This window comes from Ptychodera flava, chromosome 16 (genome assembly GCF_041260155.1).
Source record: "Ptychodera flava strain L36383 chromosome 16, AS_Pfla_20210202, whole genome shotgun sequence".
Classification (NCBI taxonomy): domain Eukaryota; kingdom Metazoa; phylum Hemichordata; class Enteropneusta; family Ptychoderidae; genus Ptychodera; species Ptychodera flava.
The window spans coordinates 4844943-4870490 of record NC_091943.1 but is presented as its reverse complement, the minus strand read 5'-3'; positions in this window follow the sequence as shown (position 1 = coordinate 4870490).

The following is a 25548-nucleotide window of genomic DNA, read 5'->3' as shown; positions in this document are numbered from 1 at the left end:
AAAAAGAATGTCCAACGCCTAAGTGTGTACAGTGCAATTGGTTTATAACGTATAAATGATGTGTTTAGAAAAAAGTAAAAAAAGAAATTGTTGTGTTATGCGAAGAGACGCATTATCAATGAAATCAATTGTAATTGAAACGCCTGTCACCCTTCTTTTCTTACTCTAATAAACTAGGAATAAATTTCCCAAGGCTCTATATGATACGCATGTATGAAATTGTTCAGGACTGAATTATTCATCACTTTCATCTAGATAATAAATGTGTTTGAAATTAGTTCTCAGAAGTGTCACCGCATTTGATGAAGGAGAAGAAGTCGTATTATACCTTTGAGCGACTCCGGTATGCTTTGTGAGCGACAGATATTACCGCTAGACGATAGTTACACCTGACAATGATGGCAACTTCTCAATTTAGACAGTGTATCGAGTTCCATTATTGCCAACGATTCAACGCAAACCACTTTAATATTAACTGACGCGAGTGCTATATACAACAGCAACGAATTATTGGTTCCCAGTTTGTTACTAAATGACACTTCAACATCGTCATCTTCAGCTGAACATCATTGATTGTAAATTGAACATGGTAGTACCAGTAGTTGACAGTAACGTCGCAATCAAACCACAACCTGCAATTTGCTTATTAAATGGCCTATTTTGATTTTCTTTTCATTTGCATAATTCGGCTTGCATCAACTGATGTTAATCGAGTAAGACATGTTTAAATTTGAATAAGTTATACTGTTCTGAGTCAGTATTTACATGATTATAAAGCTAAATTTTATCTTATAATGTCTGATAGTTGATGCATTGAAAATGAAATGCCAGGTCTCCCGTGTGATTATGAATATCAGTGCGTATCTGAAAAAGATTGAAACCCTCATCCTACACATAGACTATCTCCCCGGACTTGTGCAGTAATCTTGATCAGTGACAGTGCAGTCAATTAGCGCTAACGTCAAAATATGCTATTTACGTATTACAAATGTACACTACCAAGCTGGATTTTGTCCAACTTCACGTCAGCCGTGGGTTTTGTAATTTGTACGTCGGCCTCGGAAACTTTTAATTTATCAGTGTTCTAATTTGCATATTTCATTGACCGCATCTGAAGCACGATGCAGAGTGATTATGCTGTGCTCAATGAGTAGACAGGGGTCTTCAAGGACTTTTTAGCCATCTTCAAATTCGGCCATCATGTGAATTTTCGACAATTTGATTCGTTTAATCTAGATATTTGAAAGACAACGCCACACGTTTATCGGTACTATAAAGGGAATATCCTTGTATCAGCATTTGGAGATACTTTTCAACATTTATCTCAAAGGCACGTATTAGGGGTGGGCCATTTGATATCCTGGGGGGGGGTCTGGAAGATTTTTGGGGGGCATTATTTTTTTCCACATCATTAGGAGATACTTTTCAACATTTATCTAAAAGGCACGTATTAGGGGTGGACCATTTGATATCCTGGGGGGGGGGTCTGGAAGATTTTTGGGGGGCATTATTTTTTTTCCACATGTTCCACTGGATGTATTTTTTCCCCTAGTGAAAACTGGCAATTTTTTTGCATTCTTCCTTCAAGAATTTTTTTTTGATGCAGGGATGTTTCAAAATCAATCTGTTTGTCATACATCAACGGACTTGTACATAAGGGACCTGTCAGTTTCTTTGGCCAGAGGGGGCGGGTGTTTTATATTTCGCCTACGTCAAAAAGTGGCTGACCCCCCCTATTCCAACTTTCGAAAACAGGGTGACCCCCCCCTGCGCACGACAAAGGTAAAACAACAAATGGAATATAAATTGAATAATTCAGTATATATATATATATATATATATATATATATATATATATATATATATATATATATATATATATATATATATATAACATAATTTTTGGGGTTTATTTTAAATAATCAGTCATTCTGTGTTTTAATGAAATTGTTGTCATGTCAGTTGTAAGATAGGAACTTCAAAGTGTCAATTCTAAAGTTTGAATACAGTATTTTGAATGAGCTGTGAATGTACTCCACTCTCTTTATGCATAACCAGATGTCCAGAACTGTTATAAGAAAAATGTGATTGTGAAATATTAGTGCATGTTGCTTTCTTATTACTGAATCCTCATAGAGGAAACAGAAAAGTGTCGGGAACTTGTCATGCTTTTCATATGAACTGCAGATTTCATAATGATTTTTACACTTTGCAAAACAGACTTTCAATTTACAGACATCAAGATATTTCTGACATATATCTCTGATATATTAATTTACTGCGCCCGAAGGGCGCGCTGAAAAATATTAAACATCCAGATATCTCTGATATATATATATATATATATATATATATATATATATATATATATATATATATATATATATATATATATATATATATATATATATATATATATCTGATATATGAAAGTCATGCAGCTGAAGGGCATGCTGAAAAATATTGTTTGATATTTTAAAGAAATGCGCCCGAAGAGCGCGCCGAAAAATTTTAAACATACAGATATCTAAGATATAAGTATGTCTGATATATTAAAGTTTTGCACTAGGACGAGGCTCTGGAAAATATGTCTTATTATCATTAAAGTTAAATACGTGCCCTAAGGGTGCGCCAAAATGCAACTGAAAAACATGGTACCCCCCTTTTACCAAAGTCAAAAACAAGGTGATCCCCCATGAATCCTCCGCGCCCGCCCAGGCCGAAGAAACTGACCAGTCCCTAAGTGCAAAGTTTATAAAGAAACTAAACTTTAATTAGAATATCATGGCACACTGACTTAACATGGTTGTGCCTGGACAGTGACTTAGGTCGAGAAAATTGTTTGACAGTTGATGCGACAATCCTTGGTGTTTACACTTGTTTGCGTTAAAAGGATTACTTTCATAACATAGAAGTTTATTTAGTGAGTTATTTTAAAGTTAAAGATATTTGTTAAAGTTATTTTTTAAAGTTACCTAAACTAAAATGTAATGATTTTTTATATGTAAAGCCCTTGATTTTCAAAAATCCTTGTTGGCATGATGATAAATCCGTGGCACATTTCGGCCAGCCAGTAAACCAATTTTCACCTTCAAAAATGAAAATGGAAATGGAGCTAATTTCAATTTTTAAATGGTTTAATTATCTTGATTATTAACTTTTAGGCCTATTTTTAAATTTAAAATCTTTAGTCTGAGATTGATATATAGGAAACAGGTGTATACTGCCGCGAGGATGTTACTTTGCGACCATTCACATTTTCCTCTAACAAATTCTATTTCCCACAATGCATATTTTCCAAAACCCAATTTTCAATTCACGAAATATCTTATTCTCCTATTTTCTTTTGGGCGTTGCAGCTGATAGTATCTATCTTTGGCCTAGGAATGCATCAAATTGTGACAGTAATTTGCGCGGGCAACTCGTTCAATGGATCGAGTAACGAACATACAAAGAATAATAGCGGTGCGGCCACCGGAAAGGAAAGTCCGATATAATCAGCTTGACCTGAGCTGCTGAAGTTTTTGTGCGATTCCCGTCAATGTCGCAAACTGGAATGTTGTGAAAAATTGTGACAGCCATCGGCCCAATCAGAGTGCGGCATCCACATTTAATTTTATCTCATTAATTTATTCAGCTGTCAATCTTTGTACGCAATTATGTTCTCCTCATAATGATCTAAGTATCCCGTCATAGTTTTTAAGCCGTATGCTGGCTCACTTTATGAATTGCACCCGTTACAACCTGATCCAAATCTTGACCTAGAAGGCGTTTGATATCATGTCTGAGATAGCGTTCTACATTTGCACCATAAATCGGAAGAAAAAGTGTTGACATTACACTAAAACGGTCACTACTCTGACAATTTGATGCTCCAGTCAAGAATGTAGAGAATGTAAGATGTATAATAATAAGATTATCAAAAAAATACCTCGAAGGATGCACTAGCGATACGCTGCGCGGATGTTATGGTGCATCCTTTGCGCTATTTTCATAATAACCTCATATTATTCGCCCGAAGGGCGCGCCGAAAAATGAAACTGAATGATGAAAGTTACATCCCAAATGGTTCTTGCTGATACTGTGATAGATTTTTATTCTTCCACATTAGCTTGCCAGTTTTTTTCATAAGTCATCTAAGGCAGAATTTTTTTTCCCTTGTATCTGCTGGGAATTTTTTTTTCTCGAAAATCTTCCAGACCCCCCAGGATATCAAATGGTCCACCCCTTACGTGAATACAACAACTGCATCCCAAAACGTTCTTGCTGATACTGTGATAGATTTTTTTCTTCGACATTAGCTTGCCAGTTTTTTTTTCATAAATCATCTAAGGCAGAATTTTTTTCCCATGTATCTGCCGGGAATTTTTTTTTTCGAAAATCTTCCAGACCCCCCAGGATATCAAATGGTCCACCCCTTACGTGAATACAACGACTGCGTTTGTATTTCTGATAACCCAGATACTTGGTGTATTTTACTGCTCGTCTTTAGAGCGTGGTCTATTGTAAGGCATCACGATACAGTTTTACAGAAATAGGTCCAGTTGACCTCTTCGGATAACGTGACAGTTATTTTTGGCCTTTGCTCAATGCCTTTAATGCTTTTTACCACTACCCGTCAATAGCACTAAATATCATTTGATATGCATGCGGTCGCTTTTTCTGTTTTTTAAGCTAATTACTACGACACACCTATGAATCTAGAGAGTCGTCTAGTATTCAATTCCTAGAACTTCGACGTCGTCGATTAAAGGCAGACGGCCCTTTCCGATTTAGATGTGGAAACATTTTTTATGGTCAGGTCGCTATTTTAACCCGGTGTCAGGCAAAGAACCTTGGTGTTATTCTTCATGTTACGGTGATTTAAATATTGTATGTGAAGAGTTGTCAAAGGAAAGACCCGTTCAGTCGCCCTGCAAACGGTTGTAACCCAACATTGCTTGTACGATGCATATCAGGCTGGCCAACTTTCCACAGTGCATTAGTGCTGTACATATTAGATAGCTAGATAATAGTATTTGTTTCGAGAGATTTGTAACTTGATGCCTTGAACCTTTCCTTTTGTGATGAATAAATAAATAAATAAATAAATAAATAAATAAATAAATAAATAAATAAATAATAAATAGATAAAAGAAGCCACCAAGTTCAAATTCTTAATCAGTCTACACGCCATTGACTGTGTCGCTCATAGCTGACATACTCAAACGGTGAACTAAAATATGGTGACCCATAATGGATAATCTGTGTATATTTGAGCTCGTATGGCGACGATACTGATTTCTTATATCAACGTAATTTGATAGATATGCATTTTCAGCTACGAATCAAGACTTGCTGCTATGTCCTGCTGATAGAATGTTTACAAGTACCACAGATAGGTCACAATCAATAAACAAACAAAGGAAACAGGAATGCTAAAAACACATAAAATCGTCGAGCCATTGTCAAGTCGTAAACATTCTCAAAATTATCGACATCCGCACTTGCGTTTTCATTTGTCATCAAGTTACCAGTGTTTCAGAAAATAACGAGTATTATGTTACCTTGTTTCCAGGTAAATTTTTTCATGAAACGATTGTTGTCATGACGATCGAAGCTACGATATTTACAACTCCTTTGTGTGCTTTTATCACGTACTCCACAGCAGGTCAAGTATTAACTTTAGCATCGTGCCTCTGAGTTAGCCGTATTTATTAATGATTACTGTTGATCAGGATAAAATTGAAATGTATCTGTCGGCCTCTCTGCTTGCCTGTAAATTCATCAGTGTGGCTGTCAGTATGTGTGTCTGTGTGTCTGTCTTTCTGTATGTCTGCCTATCTGTCTATAACCCATCTCAGCCTGTGGATATTCAAAATAGTGAATATTGCACTTTTCTTGTGCTCTCAAACATTCTTGACAAAATGATACAATTGTAAAATTACACCATGTGACAAAAAGAGAGAATATTGCAAGATAGTATCGTGTAAGCGTGATTTCATAATCAATCAACGATAAGGAAGCGTAAAGTGATATTTTATGTGCACTTGGATAACTTGTAATCCATAGAGCCTTATTGATTCTGAAAATTTTTTCCGCAGCCTAAATTTATCACATCCACAAACAACGACTCTCCGATAAACTGTGTAGACTTTTGTTTCACCTATGCTTGTGCTTTTATACTTCAAAAAGTTCTAAAAAAACCAAAAACAGGAAAAATAAACTATTTTTGTTTCATAACTATTTCCTGTTTTCAGAAGGCTTCTTTATTGGAAGAGGGCTTCTCAGATGTCTTTCTCATGGCATACGAAAGTCTTCCAGGAGAGTTGTTAACGGTTATAGTTTTCCATTACTGACCCTTTAATTTTCCAAATGCTTGCGGTTGTTTCTTTTGAACTTCTCAATGCAATGCCTCGGGCGGTAACCAGTGTGTTTTAAATATGAATAAAAACATACCGCATGATTTAACGAAATACAATTTTGAGGGGTCAGAAAAGCTGTTCCTTCTTGCCCTCCTTTGGCCATTAGATTGAATTTTCACCTTGCTCACTAACAGGCAACTTTCCACTTCAGACAAGTAAACTCCTCATTTTCACATTTTATTTATATCAGTCACAAGATTTAAAATCCGCGTACAACAAAAAAGTACTCCTTCTTGTCATTTATAATATCATATGTATTTAACACAAACGAACGTTTTTGAAAATTGCATTTTTATTCAGAATTCGGAATTTTTGTCTGATACTTTACGTATTTCTGAAATCGGCGAGTAGAACCCGGAGTTCAAAAATGGCGCCCGTCTTCGGTCAACAAACCGAGAAACGGACCAAAACAAAATAAAACAAAACAAAACAAAACAAAAACGAACGAAATCAAAATTGATCAAGAGGAGAACATTTGAGTAAATAGTCGTGATCAGAATAAGTCTTTCTACTTGTAGTTTCCTCCCATCTATAGGTAAGATGGAGTGGTAGGTTTGTTATAAGTTACGTACAAAATGCGTCGTATTTTAAAACTGACACAATTAAATTAGGTAAGTTTCCCAGGCTTTGAAAACAATAAGTAAAAATACAACCTACAATTAAAGAGAAAGGCCGTCAGAACCTCGGTCAAAGGTCGTATGGGACCCATACGACCACTGTAAACACTGTATCCAAGGTACGCTGGCGATTGAGGAAAGATAAATCATGTTTGTCATTATGCACACCGTAAAATTTAAATGTTGCAGCTATGTCGACGTGATGCATCTAAATATCATGCATGAAATTCATTGCATGTAAACAAGAAAGTCTTACAGGCACAATTCCGACGACCCCCTTCCTTAAAGGTAGTCTGCATCCAAGAAATAAAATTAAAAGGTCGATGTATCGTGACGATTTTACCAACATTCAGATATATCCCCATCTCAAATTTTTGTTTCCTGTCTAGACCTATTCAGATTTATCCAGATAAAGTCAGTAATAGTTTACTCGATAGTCAACTGCTATCGCACAGTAGCCTGTCTTTAACTTCCTAACCCTTTTCGACCAGCGAGTACTGTCATCCCCTTTCAACAAGCAACTAAACATTGGACAGCAATTTCATTTTGATAAATGGATTTACAGTTTACCATCTTGCGATATCATAAATGTCAGTTCAATACGTCAGCAACCTCATATCGATTGACTTTAGACAGTCACGCGACCATCTTTACGCAATTTGTAATTTGGCTTGATAAGATCTCTGGTTTGTCTCAGTAATGAAATGTTAAACTATCATTTATTACATAACCATTCTGTAACATATGTGTGATTTAGTCTCAGTGTATGGTTAAGAAGAGTTTCCCCACTGAATGGTTACGACATGGAAATGGTGAATATGCGTGATTCTCTAATACCGTTTATATTTTAGCTATCGAGGCTTGTTGTTTCGTCAAGCTAAGGCGTTTTGTCATGCGCATCACTATCATTATGAATAACACTCTTAAATTGCTACAATTCAGTACGCTAGTGACATTTGAAGTGTAAGTTCAACACTTTGCCGATGTATGTAAGATGAAAATCTTAACAATTTTCAAGTGCAACACCGAATGGTTTAACAAAAGAAAAAAAAAGGACAAGTTCATAAAAGAAGTTTGACGTTCTGACCTGCCATAATACTAGGAATACTAGGAACAAGCATTGAACTCTCTCGACTTTCTCGAGGGTATATGCTTCAAGTAATCAGCGAGCGATCAAAACATGTTTGCGACTTGACTCATTATATTATATCTTGAGTATCTTTTCTCCACATTTTAAATTGTTACATGTCATCGAACGCTGTACATCATTGATATATACTTTTCAGCAGGATAAATCTGCGATCCGGTGAAATGTGGATAATATCTCAGGTACGGAAATCTGATAAACATGTCGTGATACTGCTCTGGCTCTTATTTACTGTAGATCTATTTAAGAGTTTTTTTGTCAACAGTCGCATTAAACATTTGTTACCGAACCTGTAACCGAACCTGTAACCACGATGTAGATATTCGTGACTTTGATTCATAGTTTCACCGAACGTGGAACTGCCGGCGGAGCTGTTCATGCACAATTCATGCACAATTCATGCACAATCAAACTCACAGATATGCACACAAGGGTTTCTAGCGGAAGGAAATAGTGATTATTTTGTTATGAGAAGAAAGAGGAACGTGGTATTTGTAGTTGGGCCTTAAACAGTAATTATTCACGAGCAGGTCGTCGCGGGTGGAGCGTTTTTCGTAAATCTTTTCGTATTGGTATATTTGGAGAGGAAATGGTCCGTACATTCCACTCTCATAAACTACATTATTTCAGTGTCTACGCAAATTTAAGGTAGTATGCGCCTCGCAAGTGAAAGCCGTCAACTTTGCTCAAATTTTCCTCAATAAAACTTTAAACCATTCGCTTTCAAAGTCAAGAATAAAAATCGGGGGTCACCGTGCAAATTTTGGTTCTAGAGAAACAAATAACTCAAGATTTACCGATATTTGTAATTCAAGACGACCACTATCCGTGTTTAGCTCTATGATGGAGAAAAATAAGATTTTCGATTTTCAAAAATCTAAGACTGTGAAAGTTCTTCTCACTCAAAGGGCTTAAAATGACTCCCCCGCAAGTGATACATCAGAAAAGAATTGGCAAAGTTTGAGAGTCTGAATATCTGTCCCCATGGCACATTCTACTAAAAATGAAATACGTTTCGTTCAGAGGGAAGGGTTATGTCTATACGATTTATCGTGAGGAAATTCGCACAAACAGTATGCCATTTTTACGCCATGGAAACTGTATATGTGTGATTCTCTAACACCGTTCAGATTTTAGCTTTAAAGACTTGTTGTTTCACAAAATTTGTCTGCAGTTTAAACTTCTCACAACCCATTTCGTCATGATATCTTAGCACGCCCACTATCTTGATAGGGGAATTGAAGAGGTTTTGATGTCAAACGCGATTATTATTTTGTTAATTATCAACGGTTCTTTGTACGTGTTCGGTGTATAATTGCATAGAGAGAAGATTGCACATCATTGGAGGCTGCAACAGGAAATTAAAATGGTAAAATGGAGGCGGACAATAAATCTTTTCGAACAACAACGTTCCAATTTAATTTCTTGCTAAACGGGTATTATCTCCTCCGTTAGACTGGGAAATTTTCATTCTTTTCCTAGTTGAAAAGTGATGATAAACCGAGGGGATAGACGGGAAGTATGATCGGGTTATTTTCATGGTTTTGCTAATTGAGAGGGCAAGCTCATGTTGCAAAAAGACGGCAATGAATGCAGAAGAGAAGAAGCGTTGGGATTTCAAGGTTGGAAGTAGAGAAAACTAGTAGGCGGGAGAGATTGTCTTTTTTCCAAATCTCAGCTGGAGGGCAGCTGTTCACGGAAAGCTTTCACTCCTTCCGTGAACTTTAGTGTCATTCAAAACACTTAAGAAAATATTAACATGTAAAAATATTCTAATTGAATTTTTCATAAGTTTCTTGTTGACTGCTCGTGATTGTATGTAGCCTTACGGGTGTGAGACGAACTTTTCAGGAGAAAAAAACTGGGACCAGAAAATAAATCTGTCCTCAATAGATAGATATCATGAGGGGATAAGTTTATAAAACCTAAGTAAAACGGGAAACAATGTCGGGAGAGTTTAATGACAAGACAAAGACGATCAAAACAAGGATTACTTCTGGATTTGTTGCCATGGCAACTACTCAAACGCTTCTATATTTTTACGGATGGTGAAGGATATCAATAATCATAGCCTGTAAAATCCAACAATTCGTAAATTCTCTCGAAGGACACATTCGGACTAAAAGTGAGCCTCTTCAAACTAAATGGGATAAAAACGTCACTGCTAAGACTTCGTGGAGCTCTCAACACTGTCTAGAACATCCTACAATAAGCCAAGTCTATCAAAGTCGGGTGATTGAAACAACATGCAAGGTCGAGAACTCGCAAGCAAGCTAGAAATAGATATTCGCTATTGATTTTTAGCGTATTAAATCAATCGGTATAACGTTTGTATGCTTGTTGCCGAAATACTCATTACAATAACTTGCAATGTGAGAGATCGATTATCGTTGACCACAAAACATGACCACAGGACATTTACTGATTCTTAAAAGATATCTGCCGATCAATACTTTTGTTGTCGTCTTATATTCTAAATTGCAATGCCATTATTATGAAAACAGGCTTTTTACTGAAATGATTTTTATAGATTCTGTAAGTGTAAGCAAACTATCCGCATATTTCGCGTTGTTCGAGTCTTCATGCAAAAAAAGTTCTTTGAATGTTAAAATTTCTGAACTAGATGTGGACTCAATATCATTGTTAAGTTAGTGCTCTAAAATTCTGCAGTCTTCAATGTTTACAATAAATTGTTGGTCCACCACTTGGGGGGGGGGGGACATTTTGAAGCCCTTGGAATACATCATGTTTTCACTGGCTTATTTTTGTAAAAATCGAAAATTGTATTTTTCCACATAGAGTTAACACAGAGATGGCAGCCATTTCGAATTTCAAGTGTCGGCAAGCGTTGGGTAATTTGTTTCTCTAGTAACGCATTTTGCACCGTAAACCCTGATTTTTATTCTTGATGTCCAAAGGGAATGGTTTAAAGTCTCCTTCAGAAAAGTTTGGGCAAAATTTTAATAGCGTTGATCGCGATTTCAGGTTTGTTACTAAATATAGCTGCACGCGCGCGCGCGACTTTCCGACAAATATGCCTGAAATTCGGACACATTTTGTCGTTGCATGCGCGGCTGTTGTTGCATCTTGTAGTCTGAGCCATCAATCCATACGAATAAGTGTGACTTTTAGTTGCCATTGTAACGCTAGCAGGTTTTATTGTCGTCGTTTATGCGGGAAATACGGACGAATATTTATTTATGCATATAAATGAGAGAAAAACATGACGTCATTTGCGATCTGTGCTATTCTGTAAATTTCGAGGCACGAACTGCCTCGTGTGAATACCGGGCAACAAGGTAATGTGTAATATTGATAATCGCTCCTTTGGACGACATTACAGAGATAATTTAATAACATACTGTTCCTGTGTAGTTTAGAAGATAGAAACAATGGAGTTTCATCAATTATTTAATTAATTCATTTTCCGGCCACCACCATCAACGAATAGAATAGCAATTACAGACCTGAGATACTGATCGCCTCTCAGTAATAGAGAAGCAAATGGTGATTGTCAGAACACCATAAGCAGGGCTGCTGTGGATGGGGGCAGCCCTCCTGGAAATTTCCACACTGTCAATATGTAAATTTATGTAAATTACCCAAATCCTAGCTGAGCTAGGTTCTACCGCTTGACAATTTGGTTAGGCCACGGCCCTTATGAGACATATTCTGGTCCCGTTTGTCATAAAAGGGATTGGTTCACCATTTTTCGTTCAAAAAAGAGTCTGGTACACGTACAATGCGACGTGCCACCTCAACAGTATCCGTATATCTACGCAGTCGAGGCTCCCCTCGGCCTATCCGAAGAATGCCTTCCAGGAGTGTTGTTAACTTATTTATTCTATTTATAGTGTCGACATATAGAAATACACATGTATTTTTGGTCATTCTCATAAGGACTAGCTTCAGTTTTTGACATATCCTTTGTTCTTGTGTGTCAGAGTCAAACAACTTGTACCTTATTACGGTCATATTGTCCGTGTCTGGCAAACACGGAAACTCCGTAATCAAAATGATAAGAATGCTGAAACTGCACAATTTACAGAGACTGTCTGGTTAGGCTGAATTTTTCTTTTTTAAAAGGTTCACTGTAAATCCGATTGTTCAATTACGCTGTGTCGTTAAGATACTCGTCCACAAGATACTCGTAACATATAGCGGGACCGTATCTCGAGTCAACCCGACAGACACAATCATCAAGCATGCATAATGAATGAACACACATAAGTGGGATAAAAGTACGATCAACTATCTTTGAGGAGATAAAACTTTTACAACGCTTCAGTCAGGAAAAATGTTGACTGTTTTAAGTCTGAAGGCAAGCACGCTCCCTTATGTTAGATTATTCATGACCTGCGCGCTACACAGGGAAACTGAAATGAATAACAGTTACTCCAATTGTCAATCTATGGAAATTGATTGAAAAAAGTTTTTACAATGAAGGGTCGGGGTAGAAAACGTAGTTAAGTACCAGACTTAGTTTGACCCATTGAGCAATTCTATACTTCTCGATCATATAGTATTGCAGCATTTAATTTGGCTTACATGTCACGACTAAACTAAAATATTTTCGTTGTTTGAGGAATAACCTACGCTTATGCTAGTGTAACAAAGAGATGTGTGTCCGTAACTAGGAATCATCTGACGAATTAATGAAGCCGTGAAATCAATTAGACTTCTTTCCTTTGTGGTCTAACGTACAAGCTCTGCAATTAATCATTAATTTTATGGGTGTAATCAGAATTTCTCTAATGTGACTTTTGAAAAGCAAAATCGATGGATTATTATAAGTTTTAAAGTTTCCGCCCATGTAGATGATAATAGTCAAATTTTTCCGAGTTAGTATATTGTTACATGCGATCATTTAATTTCTCAAGGGACATCCAACTAAGCTTACACAATAATCCAAGAAACCACGCATTTTAGCAGAAACCTCACGGCGACAACGGAGAGCTTTACTTACACGTTATAACGTGTAAGTAAAGCTCTATTTGGTTCATCAACATGATACGTGGAAAGTTTAATACTCTTATTTCCAAAGAACTTGTCAGACAGCCATGGGCTAATATATAATTTTACTTTGGCCAGAATGATACGATAGAATGATTGATTAGGACAAGTAGATGTCTGTAAAACCTGCTTTTAACTTTTTATATTTTTTATCTTATCTTTTCTAGGAATATCGTTGATTCTTTTGTCCTTTTTTGTTTGTGTATGACATTGTCCTTTTTACTTTGTTCGGTTTTTATCTTTTGTGGTTGTTGATTTTTATGCTGCCTGTAAATTGGTCTCTGGTCAGTAAGTTTTCCGAAATGAATAAATAAATAAATAAATAAATAAATAATAGATAAGTAAATAAATGAATAATTAAATGATAAGTAATGAATAAATAAATGAATAAATAAATGAACAAATAAATAAATAAATACACTAGCAAAATATATGCCGACCAAGTCTTGGTATTACGAATTGTATGGTCGAGTAACAGGGACTTACAACGTACGAATAGCATTCTTGACAGCAAAGTTTGTGAGCATTTAAGTCGTAAAAATACTAAATTAACTGAAATTGAAAGTTAATTAAAAAGCATTGATATATTTTCGTTTTGGATAAAATAAATTGCACCGTTCGATAGCATCCAGCGCGCGCTGCACGCTGGCAGCAGTCTTCTGTCTAGGGTCACCGCTGTGATACATCTGCTCGTTCAATGTTGAACGGTCTCAAGGGACCCATAGAACAAGGGCCAGAATATGCTTGCGCTTTGTTAGCTGCAATAATTGTAGCCCTTGGTTGGTGGGCATTGGGCTTCTGTCGTGCGGCTCGCGCCTTGCCCCAACCAGGGCTACAATTTCTCCCTATACCTGCTAGTGTAAAAGCTGCAGTGCGGATCTACACTGCACGGTCAAGGCACACACGGGGCCGCATTATTAGAGAATCTCGCCTTACCGTGTGCAAATTTCACTATAATCCTGCTCCCGGATAATGTTAGAGCCCTTGTAACTCCTATCGATGGTCAACTTTACTCCTTGCAGCTGAAAAATGACAGTTTAATGACTCAGGCGCGAAGTCAATTCGAACTGGACCGCCGTCGTTGAACTCTGTACCCAGCCGACTTGTATCATTACATTTTAGGGGTGGCCGACAGGTGTGAGGGAGCTGAATGAGCATGCTTACGGGTAGCCCTTCACTGCCTCCGGAGCCAAAGCCGGACACTCTTGCCATACTCGTAGGACTAGTTTATGGGATTGAAAGGGGTGGGTAATTTTCATGACAATATATAACTCTTGGTGAATAAAGAGAGATACTTTTGCCGAAGTTCAACTACGCATTTTAATTAGTTCAATAAATCCTGTGCTCTATCTTCCCAACTTTCTCAAATATGTTACGTACTAGTTCAATAAATCCTACACGGGAACGGGTCATTTGAAGCAGTTAGAACTTTGTGTCCATGCACATTGTTCAGAGGCGTGTGCCTAAGTTAAACTCCATAACTAGTTCAACTTTCACAACTAAGTTCAACCATCCACCTCCATGGTACAACTACATTTACAAAATGCCGCTGTTGTTCAATGTGGAAAGAGTGGTTCAAAGCAAAATCTGTTCGACTAAAAAGGTCACAATGTGTGAAGTGGGGTGCCAAAACGGCATTCTTGTCCATGACGGCGTGACTTTGAACATTTTTTTTTTAAAATCGGATATTTTCCATCTAGTATCAAAGTTTGACATATCGACGATTTCGGGATTACTGTGAAATCGCCGATCGACACTGGACTCAGCACTCTGCGTCTGTGAAATCGCCTATACTTACTGAATATTTATCGGCAATTTCCGGACTCTAGACGATACTACAATGACTAGCCTTGTGCCACGGCACGCCGGGTCTGTGAAATCGCCGATATTTATTTATAGTTACTTATAGTGCAGCTTTGCCAAATACTTTGCTATTTGTATACAACACGTAGGTATTTTACTGTTTTTGTATGGTCGTAGCATTTCTTAACTCATTACACAAACGCGGATTACATTCCAGGTTAATTTTCTCACAGGACATTTATGTAGTCTCACTTCGAACCATAGTGAACTTTACAGTGTGCATGATGAACTCAGTATGGAAATAGCCTAATATAGGAACGACTTCCTCCAATCTGATTAAAATCAGAAGAAGAGTACGGCGACGTCTTCTTATGCGTACGCGGTATTCTCTCGCTGTCGCGTAGTGAGAGGCGACAGCGACTCGGAGAGAATACCGCGTACGCATAAGAAGACGTCGCCGTACTCTACACCTGATTTTAATCATATGGACTTCCTCCATCCGTTTGCTCATGACTACTTCAATAATGCAGTGTTTATCAATTTAAAATTTCGGCATTTTCTTGTCTGTCAACATACATCTTAATGATGAAGTAGGCGGGTTGTATGAGGATTTCTTTACAGCATTTTCACATCTGCGCTTTTTCATGGATACATCTTTCTTTTTGTAACAAATCCTTGTAATCAGCATGTTTTACATACATGCCTTGATATTGACCTCAGCAGTTTTTGAATAAATCTGATAAAATTTGAAGCACCGAAGTAGTAGTAGTCACAGTACAGTAGTAGTATCTATTTAAAGCTTCCCATTTTTACACAAAGTTGAGAATGTTCCAGACTAATTAAACTCATGTCATGATGAGTGTGGGAGGAAATGACATAATAACATGATCAAAAACAGAAGTGGACCAAAAATGGACTCCTGAGATACACCGCACCAATCGACAAAACATGAGCGTGTACACCTAAATAGCTAACATTGACTTCTTCCTGTAAGGTCTGATCGAAACCACTTCAGTGACAAATCAGAAAACATGTACACAGAAAGTTTGCTCAGCAAAATGTTATGATCAATGATGAAAAAAATCTTTAAGTATATCTAAAAACAATTATCTTCATCTATATTCTGTAAAAGTATAGACCCTGGTCAGTTAACTTGACTAAAGCAATGTGACAAGAGTGATGTTGTCTGATGATTGTGAGTTGTGACAAAAAAGATTAAATGCATAAAACTGTAAAAACTAATATAAACATGTTTTTCTAGTATTTTAGATAGAACTGGTAGAAGGGAGATAGGCCTATAGTTGTTAACATCACTTTTAGAGCCTCCCTTGTGAATCGGAACTATTTCAGCACATTTGAAACAGTCGGAAAATATACCACTATAAGCTTCAAGATTAAAAAGAGTCGCGAATATTTGTCAGACATTTCACCACTTTACAGCTCTGGCCAAGCGCTAGTCTGGCTCGAACTTCGCTACTAGATGATACTAGAGTTTGTTAATTAGGCGAGTAAATATCCGATATATATCGAAGATTTTATAGCCTTAGACATCTATATCGTATAGTATAGTAGCCGTAAATATCGATTGGATATTTTATAATTATATTGCGGTGTCCTCTTGTTGTCAGAGCATCTGTATAAAATGGCAAAGACGAGACGACAGACTTTGCATTGCGTGAATATCTCTTTCACTTCTCAGGAAATAAAGATGGCAAGTTCTTCAATGGTCACTGGTCTCTCTTTGCTTTCAGCGATAGTGGTATTCTAGCAGTAATTGAAAAGGAGCAAGCAGTCCTATGACCTTTTTCAATCCTCCGAAAAGATAGCGTTAAAATAACAACAACTATACTGCCACTAGCGCGCTACTGTACTGCTAGTGCCACCGTTTTCATTAGTCCATCACACCTGTCGGCCACCCCTAAAATGTAATGGTACAAGTCGGCTGGGTACAGAGTTCAACGACGGCGGTCCAGTTCGAATTGACTTCGCGCCTGAGTCATTAAACTGTCATTTTTCAGCTGCAAGGAGTAAAGTTGACCATCGATAGGAGTAACAAGGGCTCTAAACATTATCCGGGAGCAGGATTATAGTGAAATTTGCACACGGTAAGGCGAGATTCTCTAATAATGCGGCCCCGTGTGTGCCTTGACCGTGCAGTGTAGATCCGCACTGCAGCTTTTACACTAGCAGGTATAGGGAGAAATTGTAGCCCGGGTTGGGGCAAGGCGCGAGCCGCACGACAGAAGCCCAATGCCCACCAACCAAGGGCTACAATTATGCTTGCCCTTTGAACGTGTAGTGCTCAGGCTATCAAGAAGCGCGTCCAAGATAGTGTTCCGCACTAGTCTTGCGCTATAACTCGAAAGGAAAATTGTTGACAAAGCACGAAAACGGTCAATACTCTGGTAGTTTGATGACCTCGTATCGAATGTTAGATACGTAAAAGTAAGGTTGTCACGAAAATACCGCTAAGGATGCCTTGGACATTTGCCATCGCCTACGCGAATGCACCAATGTCCTCGTCCATCCTGTGGTGTATTTTCGTAATAACCTCATATTATATAACCATGCCCTGTCTATCGCATTTTAATTGGTGGAGCTGAACCATGTGACTACCCACGAACACACAGTAATGGTTTGTTTACACAGTGTATGTAATGAGCCACTGTGTAGTGACTTTCGCCGTAGACTGAACATGGGTAATGGTGTCACTTGTATATTTTGGCATAGATTGTGAACTAAATAAGGTTTTCCAGGGGGTTGTTTACATAAGCAGATTATAATGTGTAAAGTATGATTTTATTAATCATAATCATAATTTATTAAAAATCATAATTATAACAACAATAGGGTTTCCAGAAGGTAATTACACAAAATAGACGACATTGTTTATAAAATAGCAAGATTTTATTTTTCTGTAATATTCATATTAATAGTTTATCAATATTCATAATTAATTTTTGATCATAACTGGAAAAATCAACACAAATGTCTAATTAGCCAGTGTTCGCACGGGAAATTTTCGTAAATGTTGACTTTTTTGTGGGGTTCGTTGATAATATAATTGAAAAAACAGACTCTGCGCTGACCATAAACGCTTATTTATGGGCGCGGGCGAGAGTAAAGTCAAAACTAACGGGCTCGGCAAGCCTCGCCCGTTAATTTTTTGCTTTCCTCTCACTCTTGCCCATAAATATAGAAATAACGGGCGACGCACTGACCATAAACGTTTATTTATAGGCAAGGGCGAGAGGAAAGCCAAATATTAACGGGCGAGGTTTACCAAGCCCGTTAATTTGGGCTTTCCTCGAGCCCGCGCCCATAAATAAACGTTAATGGTCGCGGAGGAGTCTTTTATTTTCATTATATTATCAACGAACCCAAGTACACCGTGAAAATTTGCGAAACTTTGCGAACAACAACTGGGCCCCAGAATTGAGCAATACACGACGCACTGTCACGCGCGCTGTAAAAATTTGGCAAATCCGGAGAGGTTTTCAGAAAAAAGTGTCTCAACTTGGCCAAGATGCTCCATTTTATTTTTTAATTGATTATAATTTACGTTTCAGCTGTAAAGTTACGATACTTTGAGTTGTAATCTTATTATTCATATTCACGAGCATGTAAACAAACCATTACTGAGTATTTGTGGTCAGTCACATGGTTCAGATCGACCAATCAAAATGCGACGGGCAGGGCATGGTAATATAATAAACGTCTATGTTATTATACAGCTACCATTTTGAGAACAATAGATTTTTGCGCGCTTGCACATTTACCATTTCCAGGTGTCTCCGGTATGTAGTGCATTCTGCGGCTGCCTCTGCGCGTTCGCTGTTGAACAGTGAACACCTATTACCTGGTCATGAGGGCTATAGCGCCCGTCTATTACCCCGAGGGGCCGTGTGTTATCAGAAACACATCGCTATTTCCCGACGCCGTAGGCCGAGGGGTATAGCGATGTGTTTTTGGTAACACACGGCCACGAGGGGTAATAAACGGGCGCTATAGCCCGAATAAAGACCAGGTTATAGGTGTTTTATAACACACCACAAGCTCATGTTGTATTATGTTGTAGTTTTTAATGTGTTTTGATATTTTGCGCCGCAACAATCCATTGTGACAAGTTTACTTGGCGATATTTCCGTAGCGTTTACAGCTGTACGTGGTACCACTTTCTTTCAAAAAATATCCTAAGCATACCTAGCAACAATCCATGGTTGCACTTGAATCTTTTTCGACGTTGAGCTGTTCAAGTCCTATGCTGTTGGAATGTTGGAAAATGTTGGAAAATCTGTTTAAGAGAGGGGCTCGTCGCTCATCCTGGACGCACATCACGTTCTAGTCACCCGCCATTGTTGCAAAGTTGCAGACGACACTACGGTCACGTGACCGGGCACTTTTCCAAATTTGGTCTGAACTATTTCCCTTTGGAAATAGCTTTTTAAAAAATACCCTCTGACGTCACTTTTGTCGATTCAATTGGGACTAGACGTATCTATTTTCTTGTCACGTGACGTATTCTGGCAAATCGCGACAGGGAATGAGCATGTGTTGTGTTATAATTAGGGACTGGACATAAAGTACAGGGGGGGGGGGGCGGGCCGGTGTTTTTCGAAACACCGCTGCGTCAAAAATAGTGACCCTTCAAAAGTTCATGCACAAAAATTAGTGACCCTCCCCCTTATCCGTGCATGAAAATAAGTGACCCTCCCCTGTTACTCAATACCCCATACAAACCCGCAATGTGTTCAAGACCATCTTCTGACTTGCTATACTTTTTAAGTCGCCCTTCCGAAAGGAAGGCAAAATGTGGCCGATATAACGCGTTGTCCAAAAAATATCAAATCATATGTGTGTGATTATTTATGGAAATGTACTTTGCTTGAAGTGGCAGGTAAAAAGTGTATGCTTGTACAAAAAATGTAATTTTTAGATTTCATCGATAATGTTGATTCACTATACATGGTAGTCGACTATAAGAAAACTACGAACGTGTATTTTCTAGTATAAAACTAGCAATATCAGTTCATCTATAGATGTTTAATAACTGATAGAGATATGCTTGATTAGCATGGGTTGTTTACAAGTGCACATGTGAACAAGATATTTGATTTTGGAATTTCGCTCAAAATGTTGATCCACTATACATGGGAATCTATGACAAAACTGTAAAAAAAAATTTTCAGAATTAAAAATATGCACTATTTGTGCATATATGGACCCTGAATAATTGACATAATTGTGCCTGATTAGAAGAGGGTGGTAACACGTGCATCTGTGTACAATAACTTTGTTTTTGGAATTTCGCACAAAATGTTGATCCACTTTACATGGGAGTCTATGACAAAACTGTAAAAAAAATTTTCAGAATTAAAAATATGCTCTATTTGTGCATATATGGACCCTGAATAATTGACATAATTGTGCTTGATTAGAAGAGGGTGGTAACACGTGCATCTGTGTACAATAACTTTGTTTTTGGAATTTCGCATACATAAAATGTTCCGTTCTCCCACTAAAGGAGTAAATTCTTCCTCAGTATTAGATGACCCGTCTGTCAAAGCATGCCTTGATGCTTTACACAACGAATATGTTGTAGTTCCTGCAGACAAAGCTTCAAACAACATATCTTTGTCTGTAGGAATTATTATATCCAGTGTATTATAGATGAATTAAATCTTCATTCAGATAAGAGTAATACAACCTACACTCTTTCCTCCTTTCTGATGAATATATTTTTTCAAACCATTCATCTATACTCAATGAATTTGGCATTCCTTTAAAAGAGAAGGACAAAACACTGCCTATGTTGTATTGGATACCTAAACTGCACAAGAACCCTTACAAACATCGGTTTATTGCAGGATCAAGCAAATGCACTACTAAACATCTGTCACAATTATTGACTATAATTTTAACAACCATCAAAAATGGTCTTTTTCGATATTGTGACAAAGTGTATGAAACGAGTGGGTTGAATCAAATGTGGATATTAAAAAATTCCAAGGAATTGTTGCTTGATTTAAGAGTCAAGAAAAACAAGTACAGGTCAATCCGAACATTTGACTTTTCCACACTATACACCACAATTCCCCACGATAAACTTAAAACAAGGCTGTCATCTCTTGTTAAACAAGCTTTCCTGCATAAAAATGGCAGTAGAAGATACCAATACATTATCATCAAACATGGGTCAGGTTATTTTAGTAACAACATGGATGCCCAGCACAAATACACAGATGAAGAAATTATTAACATGCTTAATTTCTTAATCGACAACATATTTGTTAAGTTTGGTGGTATGACCTTTCAACAATCTATCGGCATACCAATGGGTACAAATTGTGCACCACTTCTTGCTGACTTATTTCTCTATTCATATGAAGCAGAGTTCCTACAATCTCTCTACAAAGCAGGGTCTAAAAAACTTGCAAGGCGTTTTAACAACACGCACAGATATATTGATGATCTGATTAGTCTAAACAATCCAGACATATCAAATTACTTACATCATATTTACCCTGATGAATTGGAAATCAAAGAAACAACTGAGAGTAGGAACTCAGCTTCATATCTTGATCTGTTCCTACAAGTGGGTACTAATGGGCTACACACCAAGCTGTATGACAAAAGGGATGATTTTGATTTTGAAATCATAAATTATCCCCACTTATCAAGTAATATTCCATCTGCACCTGCTTATGGTGTGTATGTGTCTCAACTTCTCAGATATTGTAGGGTTGTGATTCCTACGCGGATTTTCAAATGAGACACAGCTTATTAGTATCAAAACTAGTGAGACAGGGATATACATCCAAAAGACTCGTGAGGACTTTCAAAAAGTTCTACGGTCGATATAATGACATTGTGGCCAAATATACACCTCGGTCACTCAAATGATTAGCGACAGCATTCCCGGCTTTGACTTATAACAGTGATTCATATACTGTATCACTTCATACAATATTAGACAATTTTGGGACCAATCCTGACGGGTGTAGCATGCTAGCAGGGTACGCTTACCCATTCCGGACACCTGGTACCACCACTAACTATCAGTGGTTCAGGATGGTCCTACTTAAATTTGTAAATCTCAAATGTCCCATGGACCTGGTAATGTATTACCTTGAATGAAAATGATTATTGGACCAGTTTAATGTCATATTACATGGGAGTCCATGACAAAACTGTAATTTTTTTTTTTCAGAATTAAAAATATGACCTATTTGTGCATATATGGACCCTGAATAATTGACATAATTGTGCTTGATTAGAAGAGGGTGGTAACACGTGCATCTGTGTACAATAACTTTGTTTTTGGAATTTCGCATAAGATGTTGATCAATTATACATTGTAGTCTATGACGAAACTATGAATAATTTTTTTAAATACAAAACTTGGCAAATCTGTGTATTTATGTATGCTTGATTATTGATATTTTTGTTCTTGATTAGACTAGAGTGGTTACAAGGCCATGTGTGTGTGCAAGAAATTTGATTTTGGAATTTCACTGAAATGTTGATGCACTATACATGGCAGCCTATGATGAAACCCTCTGAATAATTTTTTTCAAATACAAAAATAGGAAAATCTGTGCATTTTTTATATGTACACTCAATTCTTGGTATCAATGTTCATGATTAGAGTAGAATGGTTTCAAGTCAATGTTTGTGCAAGAAATTTGATTTTGGAATTTCACCAAAATGTTGATTCACTGTACATTGTAGGCTATGAGGAAACTACAAATAACTCATAGGTTATCTGATCCTAAATTGTTATTCGAAAGTTGTTCGACCTGAAGCTTCCAGTTGTTATTGATGACACTATGCACTATTCTGAATACTTTGTATTCTGTCAATGTCCTCAAAAAATAAAAAATGTACATACAGCGACATGAACGTTTGACACCGACCTATACCCAATGTACTGTCAATGGGAGAATGATGTCAAATAAGTGATCTCCCAAATTGTTATTGAAAGAGTCATTATAGGGGACATTTATACACAATAGAGGAGTTGAATAAGTAGAAATCATGACAACTTAAATCAATGTGGCTGCTTGGATCATCAATACATTGTTTATTATACCTGAAATTTGCGCCCGAAGGGCACGCCGAAAATGGAAATGGAAGAAAATGAAAGTGCCAGGAGGTATTTTTTCTTTTTTCAGTATTCCATATTCTTCAATACGTGCACATGCAATTTCAGCTTTGATGCATGAAAAAGGTGACCCTCCCCCATAGGCCTGCACAAAATTTTATGACCCTTCAAAAATGCTTGCGCGAAAAATGGCGACCCATCCCCAAAAAACACCGGCCTACCCCCCCCTGTAATTTATGTCCAGTCCCTTAAGCAATAAAACACACCCAGCGACGGTATACCACGAGATTTTGACCAGTTCACGACATACATGTATATGCACGAGCGATAGCAAGTGCATATATAAAGTGAACTGGTCAAAACCGAGTGGTATACCTTCGCTAGGTGTGATTTATTGCTACTATATCATATAGTAACAGTATTGAAATTCTGGCGTGGAACGTCAAAAAAAGTTTCGCTCAAGCTGAGAGCTCGCGCTTATGCCAGCCGTGGTATATCGCCAATGTAACAACGGTTCTTTTCGCGTCTCAACCAATCAGATCACTGTATTTGCGCCATCAATATACTGGTATGATATAATTCCAAATAACCGATTGCACGATTGCCAGAATATGATTTCTCAAGTCTCTAGTACGCTTGGAATGTGAGAACACTAATGTGGAATCGATTTGTTCTCACACTCTATATTGTTTTGCAAGCAAAATATATTTTCGTTTGACGAACGCTTTTTTGTCCTTTGCTCTCCCGCAGCCAAGCAGCGCATATTGTTTGGTGAATAGGCTGTCGCGTACTATGAAACCAGAAGTATATTGCGAGCAGACGACACATTTCAGTGTATTAAAATTGTTTGCGCACTCCCCGTTGGTGACAAATATGTATGGAGATTGACTAAAGCATGATGCCATGTCATAATTTTTACTAATTCATAGAAAAATTGTTAATACTTAGTGCTGTTAGACCAGCCTGAAGAATACTTTAGGCCTAACCAGTGTAAAATGTTTTTACTTCGTACAAGATAGCATTCCATTCATGCAGTATAAATTGGACGAAAAGTGTCACCATTGCACCAAAACGGTCAATGCTAGGCCCATTTAACGAACGTAAAATGTAAAGCGACAAGGTTATTACAAAAAAAAAGAAGAGGACGAAGACATTTGCGAAGCATACCGCCTGACGGGAAGGGTAGGGTGATACGCTTCTGGCGCTTGTCTGTGCCCTACACGTATAAACAGCGCGAGACACATTCTGGAAATCGTCGAATATGCCCCGTGAAACTGTTCAACAGTGAACGCGCAGAGGCAGCCGCATAATGTACTACAAACAAGGGACACATTGAAACAATAAATGTTACTGATATAATAGGGCGTTGCTGGAATACGGCTTTCTAGAGCACGTAAGAGTCTACTTTTCTCAATGGCAGATGTATATTATATTACATCTTGTCAATACCAGTGAATGTTGTGAAATTAGCCCCCTAGATTATTACTGGTTATGTGTCCAATTATCCAGTTTTGTGGCCCCAATGTTTTCTACATCTACAAATTTCCTGGTATTACCAAAACTATGAAATATTGTAATAATGTACTTCCTCCAAGCCCATAATGTACTCAAGCAAACTTCTCACTCCACAATTTACTCGTCTTCGCCTGGTACATTATGTTATGCTAAGTTTCCTGTCGTCCTTTATGGTCCGGGAGGGGGTACATTATAGCGTAAATAGTGTGACGGAATCGCATTACTTCGCGCAGCATTTTGAAGAATACCGAAGTTATTTTACCGTCGAGTTAAATTAAATGTGACATAACAAATCTAAGTGATCCGCCGCCATGACGTTCTATAGTATGAGGTCTATGATTGGCTTAGCTAACGTATATGTATGTAAAGTTTCTATAGGTCAACGGTCGTCATCAGCTCGCACTCAAGCGCTCTCGAGCTTATACCTAACTCACAAATAACAAAACACAGATAAAGTTCGCAGATCACGTATTTTGACTTTTCTTTCACAGGAAAACTTGCGGTTTATACTGTTGGTTAATTTTAAACAAAGAGCGAACACGATATAGTTTTTAGAGGGTTTAATACTCAACTACAATCGTCAAAACGTTGAAAACGGCAATCATTTCAGTCCAAATCGTAAGAATAAATAACACACAGTTATACTCGGGGAGAAATATTTGCCAACAGAAAGTTCTCCTGGAAGATCATTTTTGTTTAAATTTGCATATCGATAATCTCATTTGCATCTGGCATGGTAAAAATGCAAGTTTGTCATTTGCGGTGTTAATCCGCGGTGTATTTAAGCAATAAAGCACACCCAGTGTGATTTATTGCCATTATATCATAACAGTATATTGAAATCTGGCGTGCAACGTCATAAACGGATTTTTGCTCAAGATGAGAGCTCGCGCGTATGCCAGCCGTGGCATATCGCCAATATACCACGGTTTTTTCGCGTCTCGA